The following is a 20,282-nucleotide window of genomic DNA, read 5'->3' as shown; positions in this document are numbered from 1 at the left end:
TCTAAGAAAAAAGGATTGTAACAAAAGATATGACGATTTATATAATATAAAATATTAAAATCTATGAAAGTTAAATTACTATTCCAGTTTTATAAGCAATTTCGCAAATGAAGCAATATAAAATGTTTTTTTTTAATTACTTCACAAGATCTAGAATATTTGTCGCTAGCTTTTGTTTTCCTAAAAAAAAAGTTACTTTTTTTAAAGAAATTGTGTAAACACTAGATCTAGAATCTAGATCAAGTAAGTCCTGCCTATTGATATTGTAGGCTACATATTTGTATTTATTCGCTTTGTGTTTGAATGATAGTATAATAATACGGTCGACTAGTAGTACTATCGTACTATAAAAATAATAAATAGAATATATGATAACTATATGATTATATGGCTTGGGCTTGGGCATTCGGACAAATGCCCGGTGCCGGTGGACCAGTACTACAGTTACTTACACTGTACAGTACTGGCTACTGACTGGTACTGCTTACTCAGCCTACTGGTAGGGGCTGGGCCACCAAAAGAAATTAAGAATGATTAGAATGCCACTAAGGCACATATATATTGTTGTAGGTTTTATAATATTTTCTTATGTAAAAAAAAAGATCCTCTGAGCATCCTGTTTAAAAATTGCAGTCTACACCAGGGTTCAAACCCCGGACCCCCGGTTCAAATTATTCAAAAGCCAAGCGCTTTACAACTCAGCCACTGTGCCTCCCTTTGTTTTAAATAAATTTATTAAAACAGAATTAATTTTTTTGGTAATTCTGAATAAGTTCATGGGTCAGCCATTATTGTTATTGTTTTGACTAATCTTAAATCTAGGGTTTTCTCTCAGATTTGGGTTTTTGTTTTCTTTTTATTATAGTAGCCAAAAAAATATGCTAGATCAAGAAATACCTTATAGTCCTAAATCTATTATTTAGACTCAAAATCTAACTGCTAGAACTAATTAATAAACTAAACCTATAAACCTAAACAGCTAGATATGTGTCCATGTTAGCCAAGTGAACATTGTTTTAGATTTGGTGACCTCTGTTTTAACTAATACTGAAAATTTTATTATCTTAATAAGAATGACATAAAACTCAGTACATGATCTAAAAAAAAGCATTCTTATTCTAAAAAGAATGTTTCTATCTTTAACATTTCCAATGTTTTATCTTCTTTATCAGTATCCTAGTAATAAAACTGTTTCAGTGCACTAAATATAACTAGTAAAGTAAAGTTCCCCTTTCAGACCTTGCGATCTATAGGGCAGATGATGTAAGGGTCTGTTGTAATGGTTAACAAGGGTGTCATGTGGCCAGCACAATGACCAACCACCTTTACTTTCCCTAACAAATTTGAGGTACCCATTAGGTGGGTGGACTCAGGAGCATTCTAAGAATCCTGAAATTGTAAAAAACATTCCCAGTCTTCACCAAGATTAAATCTAAGACCCTCAGTTTGGAAGACAAGTGTTGTACCTCTCAGCCACAGCACCGCCAAAATAAAACTAAATTATCAATTTTCTCTTACTACAGATTAAATATAATTGTAATAAATTTCTACCATTGTTCTACAGGTCATGGCAACATTTGTGAATATCGTAAACTATGCAGAAATAACGGCACTTGTTCACCACTACCTCCAATCATGTTCGAACATTCAAATGTGAGTGTGCTGCCACAGGTTACTATGGTGACAGGTGTGAAAATAGTCTTAGACTGAATACATTTATCTAATAAATAGTTTGTAATCAACCTCTAGGTTTATGGGACAAAGTTACCCTAGTCTTAGAGGTAGGGCTTATGTTTACATCAAGTATTCAAGTATAGTCCTGGGTGTTACTACATTGTTCATTTTATAATCACTGGGCAGTGTTTTATACCATGTGAACCAATAGATCAGCATTTCGATTAGCTGGTTTAGACAGAATGAATATCTATTGTAAGTAAGAGATTCAGGGTATACAACTATAGCAATAGTTGTTTTGTTTTTTTTGTCTGTATTGAGACACTCCATTTTTACAGAATATTTAATTTTTGAGTATAACTGTATCACTGACCAATGTTAATGGGAGTGCCCTGTACAGTCACAAAGATCAACGGTCTTCTAGCAGTAAAATTCATAACAAACAGATATTCACATTTGATTATAGTAGCACCTTTAGTAAAATTGATGAATTTAGAAACACTTAAGGATAAAAGAGTTAAAAAAAACTAAAGGAGCAATAATGCATACAAAACTGAACCATTATCTTCAAATACAAAACCTAATAAAATACTCAGAAAGACACAAAGATAAACGCACATTCCTTGTTCTGTATGGTAAGACAAATTTATACTCCTTCTTCCCTAGTGCTATTAGAGCATGGCATGGGTTGCCTGAGTCAGCCAGTAAAACCAGTGGCAGAATTTAAGTCATTAATTAACATGCGTGACTACATTGACCTAGGGACACGCGTAGGACATAATCATCTGTATTTTATAAGATAAGAAGATGAGATAATGCCAAAAGATGGCACTAGAGGGGAGGGGGGGGGGCTTAAGAATGCTCTTAGTTTATTTCATCTGCTGATAAACATGCAGAGAAAAATTAAAAGATTTAAAACAGTCTCGGAAAGAGTGCTCAAAAGAAGGAAGGATGTTTTAAATAAGTGGAAAGTCAGAATTAAAAACATGGGTTTAGTTGTTTAGTTAGATTGGTTTATATTTGTATCAAACTGGTTTATATTTGTATCAAACTGCTTGCTATTATTTTGCTTTTGTTCAAATTTCTGTTTTGACTGATGATTTCTCACCTTGATATGGTCTGTAACATTCACCTTCTCCTATCCCTTTGTTTGTTTTGGCGCCTCACAAGATCTGTTGAATGTCTTTCTCCATTCCTCTCTGTCTTTTGTCTTGGATAGAATTTCTTTCATTAAAGGCCTGTCTTCCCATCCCTTTCTCTGTCTGCCTCTTTTTCCTGGAACTGTTCCTTGAAGGGAGGTCTTTGTGAGCCCTGAGGACAATGTGATATTGCCATAGAGTTTATTTTTGAGTTTTTTTTTATTCAATTGCTGTATTAATCCTGTTTCTAATCACTTTACTTGTGATGAGGTCATTGTATATAATTCCTAGGATCTTTCAGTAGCATCTCAATTCCATTGCTAGGATCCTCCTCTCTAGTTTTGCAGTCATCATCTCAGATTTGCAAGCATATAAAAATGTTGCCATGACCAGTCTGATTTTATGATAATTATGAATATAAATACTAAAGTTGACTATTATGTGTCTTTAATTTCAAAACATGCCAATTTTTCACTTAGAATTTGACTGTCATACAAATACTAATACTATTGTCAAATGCCATTCTGTATCCGTGTAAAATGATTTTCTTTTTCACTTTTGTCATTATCCTGATACACAAATTATGTGATTTGAAGTCAGTGTTCTATATATCTGTATAATTCTGTCCAGATGGGTTTGTCTCTAGTCACCTGAAACACTCCACTCATTCTTCATCTTCAGAAGAAAAGACATTTGTCATTATTACAATTTTTGTCTATTTAATAGTTTCTTCTGGTGTGATCCAGAATTTTTACCATGTAAACATTTGAAATACCTTTAAATTAAAAAAAAAAATGTGTCAGGAATTGCTGCTTGTGGTATACACTCTGGACTGTCATCTCAACAGTGCTGGTTTCTAAGCCTGCCTTCCGCCACTCCTTGACACTCTGCGGGGTTAGTCAAGAAAGAGTTTGACTTGCATCTGCTTGGGGGAGCTACCACCTTCTACTAAGCGCATCCCCAGGTGGCGGATAGAGGAAGGACCCTTAGATATCAGGGTTAGCTGTGAATACCAAATAAACTGCTGCGGACCAACTGGTTTGCAGTCATGGAGGATGAGATGGAGTATTCCAGTGGTTAGAATATTTACTAAAAACATCTCAGATATCTAGGGAAATGATTGCGAAAAGCGAGTATAGGGCACTTTAACTCTAAACCGGGTAGATGAACCTTGTTAGATAGGGATAGCAGTTCATCTAGGAGAGAAAACTTCGAAAATAAACACCTACTGCCTTGCAGATGAACTTGGATGATTAAAGGCTTTGGGTGCATACCCCAAAAAAAAAGCAGGCTGAAGTCAGAGTCAATGGGCCTCCTGGTTCATAACACATTGACACGCAAACATATCTATAAAATGAGAATGAAGAAGAAGACTTGCATCTGGTCACTGCTATGCGTTGGGGATGGTTCTGAGGTCCGAAGTTCGAGTCCTCCTTGTGGCTTATCTATGTATTACTACAGTTTCTTCACCTTCTTCTCAAGAAGCTGCTTTTATGTTTGAAGTCATGTTTCATTATTATCTTATCTTGCTTGAGATCTATATTGTTTGAGATCTATCTGATCATGTTTAAGATTTTTTTTTTCTTATTTAAGATCTATCTTATCTAATCTTATCTTATATAATACAGATGTTACTTCAAAAAAGAAGATGATTACGTCCTACGCGTCATGCATATTAACCAATGACTTAAATTCTGCCAAGTCTTTGGTCTTCCTGGCTTTCTGATTTAACTTGTGATCTATCTTATATTTTTTAGATCTTTTTTATCTTGTGAAGATCTTTCTGATCTAATTTGTGATCTATTTTATCTATAGTATCTTGTTTGAGATCTCTTTTATCTTGTTTGAGATCTATTTTATCTTGCTTAAGATCTATGTGATACAATTTGTGATCTATATTATCTGTATATGAGATCCTCTTATTTGAAATGTCTCTTTCTTAGCTTTTGCAAAAAGAATTTCAAGAGATGATGATATTTATAGTAAACCCTGATTGCATTTATTTTCTTCTAGAATGTCCAAAAGATTTGTCAGCTAAGGAGCCTAAAATGTTGGCCTGTTTACAAGTATGAGATCTTCCTTAACTACACAAGTACCTTACCGAAGAAGGCTACTCACTTGCGTTTGGATATGCCTGCTGTACCAAGGCTCACATAGACTGGATATTTATATAGCCTAATATTATGTTACTGATAATTATTGCATGTCCTGTACAAGCCTCAATGACTTTAAGTTAATTAAAGATATTCATGATTATAAGATAAGTAGAATACATCAAAGATGCCGGTACCGGTATTAAAACAAGAAAAAGTAGGCAACTGTATAGCTTACTTTTCTACTATCTATAATGTTTGTAGATTCTAAAGTTAGAAAGTGTCTTTTTTTAATGACACATTGCCTGTCAATTTTGTTTAGTTTGATCTTTTTTTTTAATATAGTGCCTATCACCCTAAGTGATGGTCAAGCTCAACAGATATTATTATAAGCAGCTTTTTTTTCTGGGTATTATTCAACCACAGAAGCTGTGAGGGATATCTGAAATCCATTGCTTACTTGTCTAGCAGAAAGATTTCCATCCATTTAGTGATAAAAGATTAAGTGTACACAAGTTTTAGTAGTCACCACATAACACTTACATTGTGATGTTCATGAATGGTTTAGTTTTCTTTATACTGAGAGTGTCCAAGAAAGATAAGGTCTAAGGTTAATTGGAGTTTTTTTTTTATGCTGTGACAGTGTTAAATTTCCCTTGTGTTTTTATATGAGTTTAAAGACATTAACCATATTTTTTGTTTTACAGATGTAGGACTGTTACGTTCCTTTCTAGAATAAGACTCTTTAAACAGTACATTAACACTAAAACAACAACGTCATCGCTTAGAACTCATTTTAATTCTCATGAACACTAGAACACTATTTCGTTTCTATTTTCTCCATTTTCTTTTTCCTCTCCGTTCAACACGCATTCGCACCATTTCACATTTACATTAACATGCGCACGTAACACCCCCCCTGTTTAACAAGTTCGATGTACATCGAACGTCCAAAATATAAATTGTCACATATCTTATCAGCCTATTCCAAGTTAAAACTACTTTAAATTCTCTGTAACATAGAGAACCATAATGTACTACAAAACAAAATCATACACAATGACATATTAATACCAATACAATTCTAACATTAGATTTAACATATAGCATTTATATTCACCCATTGTGACAGTAACAATCACAATACTAATTGTTATTATGAACAATTGACACATATATATATCTATGCATATCTCTATGTAATCATGCAGATTTCGTTAATACCACTCCCCGCCTATAATTCAATTTAAATCTATATCTGTTCACTAATCATTGTTGTGTATACTCCCAATTGGACAATCCTCTGTGGAATATCTACTACACTCCGTGCCAGAATTTACAATTGTAAACAATAAAATAGATTAATTCTTAACAGCATGTAAGTAATCATTATATACCCTACACAATCTCACCAACCTAAGTACATCGTGATAATGTATCTGCCACAACATTTTCTTTCCCTGGTATTGTCTTAATCTCAAATTTATAGTCCATCAGTTGTAATGCCCACCTAGCAATTCTATTATTACCACATTTATTTAAATTAATAAATGCCAACGGAGCATGATCAGTCCATAATTGGAATTTAGCCCCCATCAGATAAAAACTTAGCTTTGTTATGCACCACACAATTGCCAGCCCCTCTTTTTCAATAGTTGCATAGTTTAACTCTGCAAGGGTTAGTTTCCTGCTTACATAAAAAACAGGGTGTGCAATTCCACTATACTCTTGCATCAAACAGCCCCCTATAGCTATGGATGAAGCATCCGTTGCCAAAATAAATTCTCTAGTACTATCGGGCAATTTTAATATTGGGTTTTCAGAAAACACCCTCTTAATCTTGTCTAGCGATCTTTGACATTGTTCAGACCAAACTATAATGTTAGATTTCCCTTTCTTGGTAAGATTTGTAAGAGGTTCAATCATTTCTGCAAATTTTGGAACAAATTTTCTATAAAAATTGCATAGACCTAAAAGGCTTCTAATTTGTTTTTTTGTTTTTGGTACACTAATATCCATTATTTTTGCAACTGTTTCTTCCAGTGGTGTAATTGATTCATTTTTTATCTTGTATCCCAAAAAAGGAATTTCACTAAGTCCAATTTTTATTTTTGTTGGTTTCAATGTCAGATTGTTTCCCTTGATAATAGTAAATACCTCTCTTAGACTCTGTAAGTGTTCGTTCCAATCCTCACTAAAGATGCAGATATCATCCAAATAGCAAATAGTGTCTCTTCTGTGACCCAGTATCTTTGCCATCATCCTGTTAAAAGTGGCTGGGGCATTTACTAAGCCAAAACTCATCACATTCCACTGATAGACTCCGAATGGTGTCTTAAATGCGGATAGTGGTTTAGCTTCTTCCTTTAGAGGTACTTGCCAGTATCCTCTAGAAAGGTCCAACGTGGTGAAAATTTTCGCTTTTTTCAATTTAGTAAACATTTCCTCTGCCTGTGGCATTGGGAATGGGTCAAATTCTGTAACTTTATTTAGTTGGCGGTAATCTACACACAGTCTAATGTTACCACATTTTTTTTTAACCAGTACAACTGGTGCAGCACATGACGAATTAGATGGTTCTATCACTCCCAATTGAAGTAGTTCATCTATTTCTTTCTGTAATGCTTCTCTGTGATGCAATGGTACAGCATATTGAGGTAGTTTATTTGGAACTCTGCCTGTTAATTTGATATCATGTTCTATGATATTCGTTCTTCCTGGTAAATCTGTAAAAATATTCTTAAAATCTTCTAATAATGTTGTTACTTCCTTAGCTCTGTCTGACGAGATTCCCTTCACTTCCACATCTTTCCATGTTTGACTGGCATCGGTTGAAATTGTTTCTATGTGTCCCAATCTTTCTTCTGTCTCAATGTCTACACTTACGGCTGTACCCATGACCAATGGGTCTTCTTTACTGCTTTTTTCACTTTTTTGTTTCGACCTAAATTCTTTTAGCATATCCACATGAAATATTTTCAGCCTTGAATCAATATTAATTTCATAATCCACATCACTAATTTTCCTTGTTACCTTATAAGGACCCAACCATTTCGTGAATAGTACATTCTCCTTATCCTTTAGTAATACCAAAACATCTTGACCTACTTCTAATTTGGTCAATTTCCTGTGTTCATTCACCCTAGACTGTGTTAGTTCATTTTTATCAAGCACATGTTTGCTCGCTTCCTCACAAGCCTTTATTACTTTATTTCTAGTTTCTGTCACTATATCGTAACTTTCTTTATTTCCAACATGTTCTTGTGGGAGTATTAGTTCTTTTAGGATTGCCATTGGGCCTCTTGGATTTCCTCCATAAATCATCTGAAATGGCGAATACCCCGTGGTTTCGTTACGGCTCTCTCTGTATGCGAAAAGGATTGAGGGTAATGCCACATCCCATTCTTTGGGATTGTCATCTGCTACTTTCGACAACGCTTTCTTTAACGTACAGTTAAAACGTTCACAAATACAGTTGCTCTGCGGGTGGTACGGGGCTGTAAACCGTTGCCGAATTCCAAACATTTTCAAAAATGTTGTCGTTAGTTGGCAGTGGAACTGTGTGCCCCTATCTGACAGTACCTCTTCAGGAAATCCAAACCGTGTAAATAATGTATATAACGCTTGAACTATATCACTGGCTTCAATTCTTTTTAGTGGGATCGCTTCTGGCCATCTTGAGCAAACGTCTATTACAGTTAGAATATATCGATGACCCCTATTTGATATCACCGGCATGGGTCCAATCAAATCAATCGCAATCTTCCTAAATGGCCTTTCTGGTATATCTACCTTTTGTAATGGAGCTCTGATTTTTTTAGTGCCTTTCATTTGACAAACTTTGCACGACAACACATAATTTTTGATGTCTTTGCTAATAGATGGCCAATAAAAGTCCCTAAATATTCTTTGTTTTGTTTTGTGAATTCCCATGTGGCCTGCATATGCTTCATCATGCCCATTCTTCAATATAACATTTCTAAATTCAGCTGGTACAACAACCTGTATAACTTTTCTTCCTTGTGACTCAATTTCTCTTACCAAAATTCCTCTTTCTATATAAAATCTTCCTCCTCTACCTCCTTTCTGGGCCAACTGACGCATCTCTGGGTCATTTTTTTGTTTTGTAATAAACCTTTCCTTGTTGAATACTACATCATTAAGTTCTAATGTTTCTGAGTTTCCTATTAATCCTTCTTTTTTTTTTTCCTTATCTGGTAACTGAAATAATTTTTCCAGATCTCCTGTATCCAGATCCTTACATTTGGATCGAGTAATACTCATTCCGAAACACTTCTTCCAATTTCCCATATCCTTTTCATTGCAATTCTTTATACCTGGAATATTTCCAATAATCAAATCAATATGAGCATGGTCTATTACACATGCATCCACAATTCCAGTAAAATATGGTGTATCAATTTTAATTCTAGCAACTGGTAATTGTACAGTCTTCCCATCAAACATCACACAATTCCTGGTTTTGCCGGTATATTCTTGTTCTTCTACTAATTTCTTATTAACACCCACAATTGTACTGCCTGAATCTCGTATCGTCCTTGCTATTTTGTTTCCCACGAAAGTCTCAAAATACTCAAGGCTTCCTGCACATGTTAACATTGAAAGGCTTTGATCTCTTCTATCTCTCACTCCGCCGTATCTTCCCTGTACATTTCTTTGGTATCGCCCTCGGTTACTATAAAAATGTCCTTGTCTACTACCCATTTGGTTCCTTCCTTGTCCTCTAAATCTATTTTGTTCATCATATCTAAATCGTCTTCCATTGTTGATGTAGTTGTCTCGTGTATCTCTTGTTCTGTTAAATGCAACTATTTCTTCTATGTCACTGCCTCTGGATAGTTTCTTATCGGGATGTGCCACTTTATAAGCCCTTATCAGTCTCACTATGTCTTCTATGGCTTTTGGTTTCCTCTCCAACAAAAATATTTTTAATTCCTCCTGACACTCATAAATTGCTTTGTCTATCATTAGAAATGTCTTTAAACCGTCAAAGGTCTTTTCTATTTTAGCGGTTTCAGTCCAATTTTCAAAACTACTGGTCATTCTGTCCAGAAATGTCTGTGGGTCATCATTTGTTTCTATCGCACAGTTAACAAATTGTTCACGGTAGTACGCCTCTGTTTTTCCGTACGTTCGTAGTAATTGTTCTTTCACCACGCTATAGCTGCTCTGGTTCATGCATATCTTCGATGGAACCTCTGCTAAGAATGACTTCGATAATAAGAATGACCATTTGTCTTCAGGGTATTCCAGTTCCCTCATTTCAATTTCAAATTTCTTCAAAAAAATGTCTATGTCCATTTTAGCTTCTTCGAATATTGCACCTTTATACTTTGCTAGTTTGTTCCCTGTAGTTTCCCCTTTTCTTTTATCACTCTCTTTTTCTTGGGTTGTTTTTAACTTTTTCTCGGCCGTCTCTTTTTCGAACGCCAATCTCTCTCTTTCAATGGCAACTAATTCGTTTTTCTTTTCCCTTTCAATGGCTATCTTTTCTCTTTCTCTTATGTCCTCCTTGTCTAATCTTTCCTTTTCTTTTTCTCTTTCTCTTTTGTCCTCCATGTCTAATCTCTCCTTTTCTTTTTCTCTTTCCATTGCTAATCTCTCCTTTTCTTTTTCTCTTTCCATTGCTAATCTCTCCTTTTCTTTTTCTCTTTCCATTGCTAATCTCTCCCTCTCCATCAACCTTTCTTGTACGTATTTTCTTAGTTCTGCCCCTTCAAGCTCTAACAACCTTCCCTCTTCTTTCAACGCTGCTACCTCAGCCTTGTCCGCCATTTTCTATTACTATTAATCAAATAGAGTAGTATCCTATCACTAGATCTAGACTATATAATATGATATCTCTACTATCTGTTGACAGGAGATCAACTGTGTATAAAGGACTACGTAGGTTTTACCTTTACGTTGGGCGCCACTTGTTACGTTCCTTTCTAGAATAAGACTCTTTAAACAGTACATTAACACTAAAACAACAACGTCATCGCTTAGAACTCATTTTAATTCTCATGAACACTAGAACACTATTTCGTTTCTATTTTCTCCATTTTCTTTTTCCTCTCCGTTCAACACGCATTCGCACCATTTCACATTTACATTAACATGCGCACGTAACAAGGACTAACACGTTAATAAACTTTGTCTTTGAATCTGAAATTGTAAAACACTTAGAAAAAACTTACAATGTTTTATTTTTTAATTTAAATTTATCAAGAACCTGCTATTCATTTACTTTGACTGTTGACTTTAAGTTAGAAATTAAACAAAGATTTCTTTGAAATATATTTGTTAATGACTATAGTCATTAAAGAGAGTTGACACAGCTAACTGTACTTTTCAACAAGATAATGTCTTAAAGAAATTAAGAGCTTTTGATGGAATTCTGTGGTTGAATAACATAAGTAAAGTTAATCAATCACAGGAGTCCATTAAAAATATAAAATGCTAAAAAGATATAAAAGATTAAATTAAATTTTTGAGATTATATATTCTTAATGTAGAATCTTTTTTGAAGAAAGTTTACCAGTATAGGTATTTAGACCTAGGAACAAATGATAACTGGATATATTTTTTATTTCAAACCACTGGCATGTATTTAACTTGTCACTAATACTTTTTTATATCTCCAATATCAACTGTAGTTTTCTTTGAAGAGTTCTATATGAAAATGTTACTTCTGAACATTGCTGAATTACTAGATTTTATTCAATTACCGGGTATGTTTTGTAAATAAAATATTGTACAATGGCATATTTGTTTGTATTATAGAATTAAGGTTTTACAGCTCTAAATTAAAAACATCTTAAATTTAATGTAGTTTCTGCACTGAATAATTTTTAAAACTTTTGAATAATTTATACTAATTTTGTTATGTTTGTATATTTGTATAATATGAGTATCATTTTAAAAGCATTTATTTACTTCCATAATAGTTTTTATAGTCATTTACAGACTTCAGTGGAGAAACTTTGTACATTGAACCTTGTTGGTAGTGTCAATGTTATTAAGTTTACATCAAGTATTTAAGTATAGTTCTGGGTGTTCACTACATTGTTCATTAAATAGAAATGTGAATCCTGGCAGAGTTTTATACCATGTGAATCAATACATCAACATGCTGATTAGCTTTTAAAATTTGGTTTTGAAAGAATGAATATCTGTTGTAAGAGGTTTAGGGTATACAACTCTAGCAATAATATCTTTGACAATAAAATATTCTGATCAAGTTTATATTTCTGGAACAGAATATGCAAATGTGTTAAATATACATATTTTTTTTTTTAATTTTAAGAATAACAACTGATATTTAGTTTTATCCCTTTGTATCTTTCTACAGTAGATATATTGTCATTATATTTTTTTTTTAAATTCTAGGTAGTATAACTTCTAATTGAATTGTCTCCCTTTCAAAATCAAATGTCTAAATGAAGTTTTTTTGATTCTACACAATCTTTTACTACTAAAAGTAATATCAGGACCACCAATAAACATTTATTTAAGCAGCAGTTTCAGTTTTATGGTGACATTCCAAAAAGTCGATTACCGGTAACTTTAATAAGCTGTGCCTCTTATACATTGATTTTTATTGACTCATTTTTATATTTATGTATACTTTGCAATAAAGTGGCCTTCATTTTACAATATTAGAACCATTTTGCTTTTTTTTTTAAATTGTAAGTAGTCTGTGCTAAATATTTTTTTGTTCAAATTACTTTTGTATTGCCTATATGGGGAAATGATATTTCTGACATTTCTTTGCTCAGCAAAAACAAATCAGGATTTGAACTCAAGCTCCCATGACACTGGTTTATGCCAGATATCCTGCATTTCATGCAGTTTGTAGGCCAAATTTGAAACTCACAGTGCAGGTAGAAAGAGGAGACCATGTCACATTACTATTTGCTGTTCAACAGAGCTAGGAAGCACTTCAGCTGGGTTTCAGTCCAATTCTTTAGCTAGAGGATTTGAGTCTCTCAGGCTGACACTCAAATGAAGTCTGATATAATTTTATTTTTTTTTAAAGTTGTACGGATGTCTTTAGGCTATATAACTTACCCAATGTGTTGATTGACATATTTACCAGGTACTGGTACTAAACAAAATGTCTGCTTTTACCCCCCCCCCCTTTTTAGATTTAGTTTTTCTAAAATTGTACAAATTTCAATCATTCTTCTCCTTATATCACTAAAAACTTCTTACAAACAGGTTTGATGAGCTAATAGCTTTGTAACAATATATGTCTTTGAGCAAGTTTCTGTCTAAACTATCAGCAAATCTCAAACGTTGATCTGATTCTATGGCGAAGGATCATCTCATTTCCCAGGCATCCGCTATGGTTGTAATGATGTCTCCCCCACTCAGCAGTTTCCCCCCTCTCCATGGAGCTATTTTAAGGAATGGCAAATGCCAATACAGTTGAGATCGCAGGCTCTGCAAGGGAGTAGCACTGTATGCTTCAAACTGTCTAAGAGTTGCTAGCTTCTGATTTCATGTATGTATGTACTGGTAGTAGGGTGCTTATATCCATATCACTACTAACAATTCCAACCTTATGGAGCCAGGTCTTATTAGCTTAACACATGTTTAAATAATTTTTTAAAAAGCTTGTTCTAGAATTGATATGATGAATCAACTATATTGTAAGGCTATGCGACTGCAGCTTCACAAAGAAAAACAAATCTAAAGTTTGTTGTAATACAATAATAAGCTGCTTATGAAATAAATATATCAATGAAAAACTGCAACATGAAGAATCTTTATCTTTGAATCCCTTTGGGTATCAGGTCTTTAAATTTGTAGTAAAGAGAATTTTTAGCACAATATTTGGCTAAACAAATTGGTATCATAACTGTTTCAAAAAAGGACATAACTCTAACTTAAAAGTAACTAAACAACCTCTTGGGTAAATAATCTGTATACAAGTCTTTTTACATTTATATATGTATCATCTAGGTTTGGTCTGCATAAAACATGTTACTGAATTCATATTTTGAGATAACTATTAATGTATTTGAAACTTAGTAAAGGGAAGTATCTGCAGCAGGTCATTGTGATGGCCTCAATACACCTTGAAATGCACAGCAATTACTTCAATGAACATGAAGAATTTTAATCAGCGATGAAATGGAAAATTACTAAAAAGATATGACAGGCAGCGCTATTAAGATTTAGTCAGTGATTATCCTCTATAATACAAACTCTTAGTCAACTAATTTAATTTGACCTCAATATTCAATCATTTCAAGATGAAATGAATGACTAACAAAAAAATTGAAGCTTTTTGATGTAGAGCAAATTTTTTAAAAATATATGCAAGTGTAACTTCCCTTTCCAGACTTTGCAAACTGTAAAGCAGATGATATAAAGCTCATCTTTTTGTGTGTTCCGTGGTCAATGGGTGTCCAGCACAATGACCAACTCCCTTTACAAATGTCAGGGACCCTTTAGAGCTGGGTGAACTTAAAGGTGCCTAATAGCCCTAAAATTCAAAATCCTAGTCTTCCCATGTTTGGAATCCAAATCCAAGTACTTTACCGCTCAGCCACCACAGCTCCAAGTGAATTCTAGATAAACTTTAAACTGTTGGCTCCACTTTCCTTCTACAACTAAAGCAAAAGAAAATTCTGTTTTGTTAGGGACAGTGGTGGTCTCAATGCTGTCTAGAATGATTTAAGAGAATATTAGTATTATGTTAGCGTGGTGGTGGGCCCAAGTCATGTCTAGCCTGGGCTAACAAGAAGTTACAGTTTGCCAGAAGGTCTACTGGGTGGGTTGTATCTGTGCACCTCAGTCTGTGGCCAAGGGGCTTGAGTCACCTAAGCAACCAGACAACTCAACTCAAACAAATCTAGCGAATTAAAAGAAATCAAGAAACATTGAGAAGAAATTTTAAAAATGAGGCTTTAATTGAAATGACTAAAGCAGCAGTTACAAAACACTGCAGCTGAAAAAACATAAGGACAAGATCTAGTACATAAACATAGAAGTGACCATTGTGACATCACTGGGCGGGGCTTAGCCATAATTTTAAAAACATATTGTCAATTATTTTGACAGTTGTTCCAATTAGAAAAATAATGTAACGTATATTGCTAAAAATTTAAATAATAGATTTACACATACTAAAATTTAAAAAAGAAAAATAATTCTGAAACTTACAGGCAGTCCCAGGTACAGAATAATTAAAACTGACATACAGACCACTAGTCAACACTACAGAAAACAGCATTGCACTAACCCATATAATCATAGGGGGAAGTACAAGTATACAGCTTAGCAGTAGCCTACAATATAGTAAAAATAAAAATACATAAAAATAGCTCTGGGAGAGCCAGATAAGAAAAAAATGTTTGCATGACCTGTTAATAAAGTCTAGGTCTACTGTTAGTTTTACATGTGTTCCATCAGAAATAGAGATTACATCCTAGCCCTAACCTCCATCAGGACATTGATTGTTTATACCAGAGACTATGGAGATGACAAAGTGGATACCCCATGATCACCATTAGATAAGACAAAGTGAATTAGTATTTTAAAGTTTTAAATAGACTAAGGGGATGAGCTCAATGCTTGAGTGAAGTTTGTCAATACCAAATAGTACATTCTTTATGGAACATTTTATTTTTCACTGTTAAGGGGAGTGTCACTACATTTCTCATCTATGATGTCCTTAGACTCAACCTCAAAACTGCATTTATAGCAACACAGCAAAACTTTCATTTTAATAACAGCATAGTAAATGTTAACAGTTTTATTTTAAATATAATAATATAACAATATTTAGTAGAGCTAAATAAGTAGAGCTAAATAATGACAAGTCACTATTTACACTATAAATTGTGCAGGGATGTGACACATGAACATTAATAGGATAGTGGGAAGCGTGGTCGAGAGGTCAAGTGCGCTTGAACTTGGCTTGGCTTGGCTACCTAGAAGGGGGCTTGAGGTTCGACACCCGACTCGGGCAGAGTTGTGTTTACTGAGCGCCTAAAGGCAGCACGGAAAACCAACTCCTAGATACCCCCTCACCCCAACTGGTCCACAAATGAGATTGGACGAAAAGCGCTCTGAGCATGCTATAAGCATGAAAGTAGCGCAATATAAAAGCTATAATAATAAAAAAAAAAAATAGCACACAAAAGCAGGGGAGATAGTAAATTGAATTAAGCATAATGTAGCAAGGCTTTGGTGTTGTGACTCTATAGAATATCCAAGGTTAACTCAGACATGTATAGTGTTTACAACATTTTTGGTAGATGATCCAGAAGTGATGTTCTTCATTAGTATTCATGAATAAACATACATATACAAGTTTGCTTAATACAATAATAATAATGATACCGGTACTATACCATAGAACTTCACTCCTCCAAAGACAAAAAAATATAAAAACATTTAACCGAAACAAGAAGATTGAGGGGGAAAAAAAAGGTAAATTAAAAAAAAAATGAACAAATGACTGGACTGATAGTCAAGATATACCTAAATATAGAACAAGATACAAGTCAATTATGGTAATTCAAACTAATTAGTTCTTACAAAGTACATAACTTGACTAGTTGTGCCTGTATTAGAAATGATTGTTCTATTCATTGTATCTTTTAGTTTTCATAACTTCAGGACCACTTCTAGTAATGAAACCATGTTGTGAGGTAGGGTTACAGGGTTCAGAATGTTAAAAGTGTGGGTGTAGGAGAAGTATGTGTCGCCACTCTAGTAGGTGAGCATGGGTACTCAACCTGAGGTTGGGAGGATTCTTGTTTCCTACTGCAGCTTGGTCACTAAGATTGTCTTGAGAAGGTCTGGTTTTGAAGTAGCATTAGGGAAATGTTCATTTCTTTCAGATGCACTAGGTATGTAAAAACCTCTTCACCGACAATGAGCTATCAAAAGATAATGGCAGGTTCCTTAGAGCACAAGGAAGGCTCTAAATGATGGTAGAAAAGGAAGCAATCTCTAATGTATCTACTGTGTCTGTGTTTTTGCCTCTAGGAATGGTTTTCCTTCTCAAGATGTTCACTGTTAAGAGAACAAAAATTGATCAAAACATTTTCATAGTGAAACACAAAACTTGGCAAAGCTTTTCTTAGGGGTTTAGTATAAAGAAAATATAAAGAGATATACACAGCATTGCTTACCATTTTATTCCCTATTCTTGATCAATATTTTGGTTTACATTTCATCTTCATTCGGTCCATCTTCATCATGCTGGTCTACATCTTCATCATGTAGGTCTACATCTTCATGTTGGTCTACATCTTCATGTTGGTCTACATCATCATGTTGGTCTACATCTTCATCATGTTGGTCTACATCATCATGTTGGTCTACATCTTCATCATGTTGGTCTACATCTTCGTGGTTGTCTACCTTTTCATCATGTTGGTCTAAATAAGAATAAGAAAATAAATAAGAAAAACTTTTGCCTTGAAAAGGAAAAAAAAATAAAAATTCTTATGTTGCTTTTATTTTCATGTTCAATAAAACTATTCTGATGATGCAGCTTTGACTTTATGTTTGAACTTAGTATTTAATGAATAAACTTTAAAGTAAAAAAAAAAAATACACCCAAGACATCTACTACAGCAGCAAAGAATAACTACCCAAATCAAGTGAAAAAAAAATTGTTAAGTTTATTAAGCCTTTAAAGTCTAAGGAATTTATTGGAGATATTCAATTATGCCAAAAATCTATAAATAACTATTTAGTGTATCTGGTGTACAGAATACAGAAAGCTTTAATATTTAGAGTGAAAATTCTGCTATAGAAGTTTGTGCATTTCTAGATAAATAAAATCACAACTTTCTAAGTTCTTTTGCTTGTAGTCCAAACTAATTTGTTTTGTTTAGTTGGCAATAGCAATTTTTGCAAAGAGCTGCAGAGACTGTTTAGGTTGTTTTAAAATCTCTAGCTTTATTCTTTTTATATTTTCTTTTATTTGATCTCACTTTCTTAATATTGCTCTTCTTATTCTATCCTTATGTATTGTATTTCTTTTAGAATGTACTTAAAAATAAAAAAGTAAGCAAAGAGCAGATTATCAAGTTTAAAATTCCCACGAGATAAGATCCAAACAAATGAAAATTCAGTTTGATTACAATTATTCTTAGGATTACCACTATAGCAATGATAATATAGATGCAAACAGGAACAACATTCACACACAAAACTTACAAACACACAGTCATACACAGCCAGTGCCAGTGCTTAATGCACTAAGTTTCTTAGTGATGTGACAAATGATCATGAAACACACTGACAGAAAGTGGAGTAAAAGAGTTATAAAATCTTTCTGTTCTAGCCTTAATGAAGAGGAAGCGACCACTTTATCCAGATCTGATGTAACAAGTTTAGTGGCTGCAGATTGTCCTCAAGAATGCATAAATGAGATTAGATAATGTTTCAACATTACTTACATGTACACTGCACAAGTTTGATATTCTTGTCAAATGTTTGACATGTTTTGAATGTTTCTTGAGAGCTGAAGAGAATCTAATTCCTTGACCAAATGTCCAGCATAATAAATGTCAGCAGGCAAGATATGAGCATCAAGATGACCACACACAGTCCAGCACACATATCACATGACCAGGAAGCCATCCATTCTTATGAGAAGACAAAGTCTTAGTGTAGTGACCTCTTTTGCTTGAATTTTTTCTTGTAACTTAGTGCACAAAATAATTGAGAACTGAAATGACTTCAACAAAATATTATGAAAATCTAGGAGAAAAAAAATGCTAAGCAGAGGAAAAGTGACAATTATAATACACATTTTGTTAATGTTTTATTTCATGTCAGTTCTCTGCAATTCTATAGAATTTGAAGAGTTAGAGCATGAATAAGATGATAATTCCCCTCTCCCTTTTCAAGTTAGTTGTTAGTAACACCAGGTTAGTAGCAACAAAATCATGTAGAAATAGACATGGCTTTATTTAATTTAGTCTGACTGTTGTTGACTTGTAGCACCAAACTGCTGGTAGGCAACTAAACTGTTGAAGGCATAATATATCTTAGCTAATAAGAACTTGAACAACTTCCTTGTGAACGAAACTAAATATAACATTTATAATACTTGTGATCATAGGAAATAAATGTAGTAGACTTAAGTAATAAAATTTCTTACAATCTAACTCACTACAATAACACAACCTTTCAGTCTTACATTCTGGAGTCGTCTCCCCTAACTAAGACCCAGTGAGGACAATGCCACTTTTGCATCATTCACATCCAATCGCTTACCTCTTTCCACAGTCACTATAAAAACACACACACTCCATAACACTTCTGCTTGTCCAACATTCTTTCACTGAATCAAGCCCCAAGCATCCGACTTGTCCATATGTTAGACTTTGCAATGACCATGTTTTTAATCATACTAGTTACATTTAGCAGACACTCTGGCACATATTGGAAATAATAGTGCAAATAGTATGACTAATCAAGCTTTAAAAAACTCTAAATTAGATTCTTATTTCTGTACCTTGATATCTGTCAACAAAAACAACTGATACATTTGAACCTAAGGAAGAACAAAAAGAATCTGAAATATAAAGTTGTGTAACAAAAACTTGAAAGAGTTCAAGGTAACAAAACTTAATATATAGATATAAATTGCAGATATAGGTGAGAACCTAAAAAATTGGAATTTAATTTTGTAGCTTGATATCTGTTAAAAAATTAAACTTCAGTAAAAAGAAGTGTGATTAAACATTTCAAATATATAAATTCATATGTTGCTAATGAAACTGAAAAAAAAAAGTGGTTCTGGGAGTAATAAGCAGTACTACACATTTGTAAAAACACTGCAGATTATATATAATATATAATAACCATAATCATCTATATTTATTTATTTATTTATAATGGTTATCAAAAGTAACATAATATAATATAATATATATATAGAGAGAGAGTTGAATGAATACTTGATGTGCCCCAACAGTTAATAGGACACTTGAGGTGCCACATAAGTTAAAAGGACAAGCAGTTGTTAGGACACTTGTGGTGCCCCAACAACTGATAGGACAAACATGAGGTGAACAACAGTTGGTATGATGGATGAGGTGCCCAACAATTGATAGGACACTTAGAGTGCCCCAACAATAAGACCATTGAGTTGTTAGGATGAATGAGATGCCCCATGATAGGATACTTTAGGTACCCCAACAGTTAATAGGAGACTTGTGGTGACCTAACAGTTGGTAGGAAAGAAGAGGTGCCTTACCAACTGATAGGATACTTGAAGTGCCCTACCAAACAATAGGACAAGAGGTGCCCTACAAATTGATAGGACACTAGAGGTGCTCTACCAATTGATAGGATACTTGAGGTGCCCTACCAATTGATAGGATATTGAGGT

At 33.8% G+C, this 20,282-nt stretch overlaps 2 long non-coding RNA genes across 2 annotated transcripts; one reads left to right on the top strand and one right to left on the bottom strand.

The window, feature by feature from the left end:
- Positions 1-227: 227 nt before the first annotated feature.
- LOC129922466 (uncharacterized) lies at positions 228-5,459 on the top strand. Its single transcript, XR_008774457.1, has 3 exons — positions 228-243; positions 1,565-1,687; positions 4,827-5,459. It is a non-coding gene; the product is annotated as an uncharacterized LOC129922466 (long non-coding RNA).
- A 10,598-nt stretch (positions 5,460-16,057) lies between these two features.
- Positions 16,058-19,360, bottom strand: LOC129922479 (uncharacterized). Its single transcript, XR_008774470.1, has 3 exons — positions 18,340-19,360; positions 17,062-17,310; positions 16,058-16,942 (listed from the first exon to the last, which is right to left on the bottom strand). It is a non-coding gene; the product is annotated as an uncharacterized LOC129922479 (long non-coding RNA).
- Between the last annotated feature and the right edge of the window lie 922 nt (positions 19,361-20,282).

This window comes from Biomphalaria glabrata, chromosome 13, assembly GCF_947242115.1.
Source record: "Biomphalaria glabrata chromosome 13, xgBioGlab47.1, whole genome shotgun sequence".
Taxonomy (NCBI): Eukaryota; Metazoa; Mollusca; class Gastropoda; family Planorbidae; genus Biomphalaria; species Biomphalaria glabrata.
This window is presented reverse-complemented; position numbering and strand designations above follow the sequence as displayed.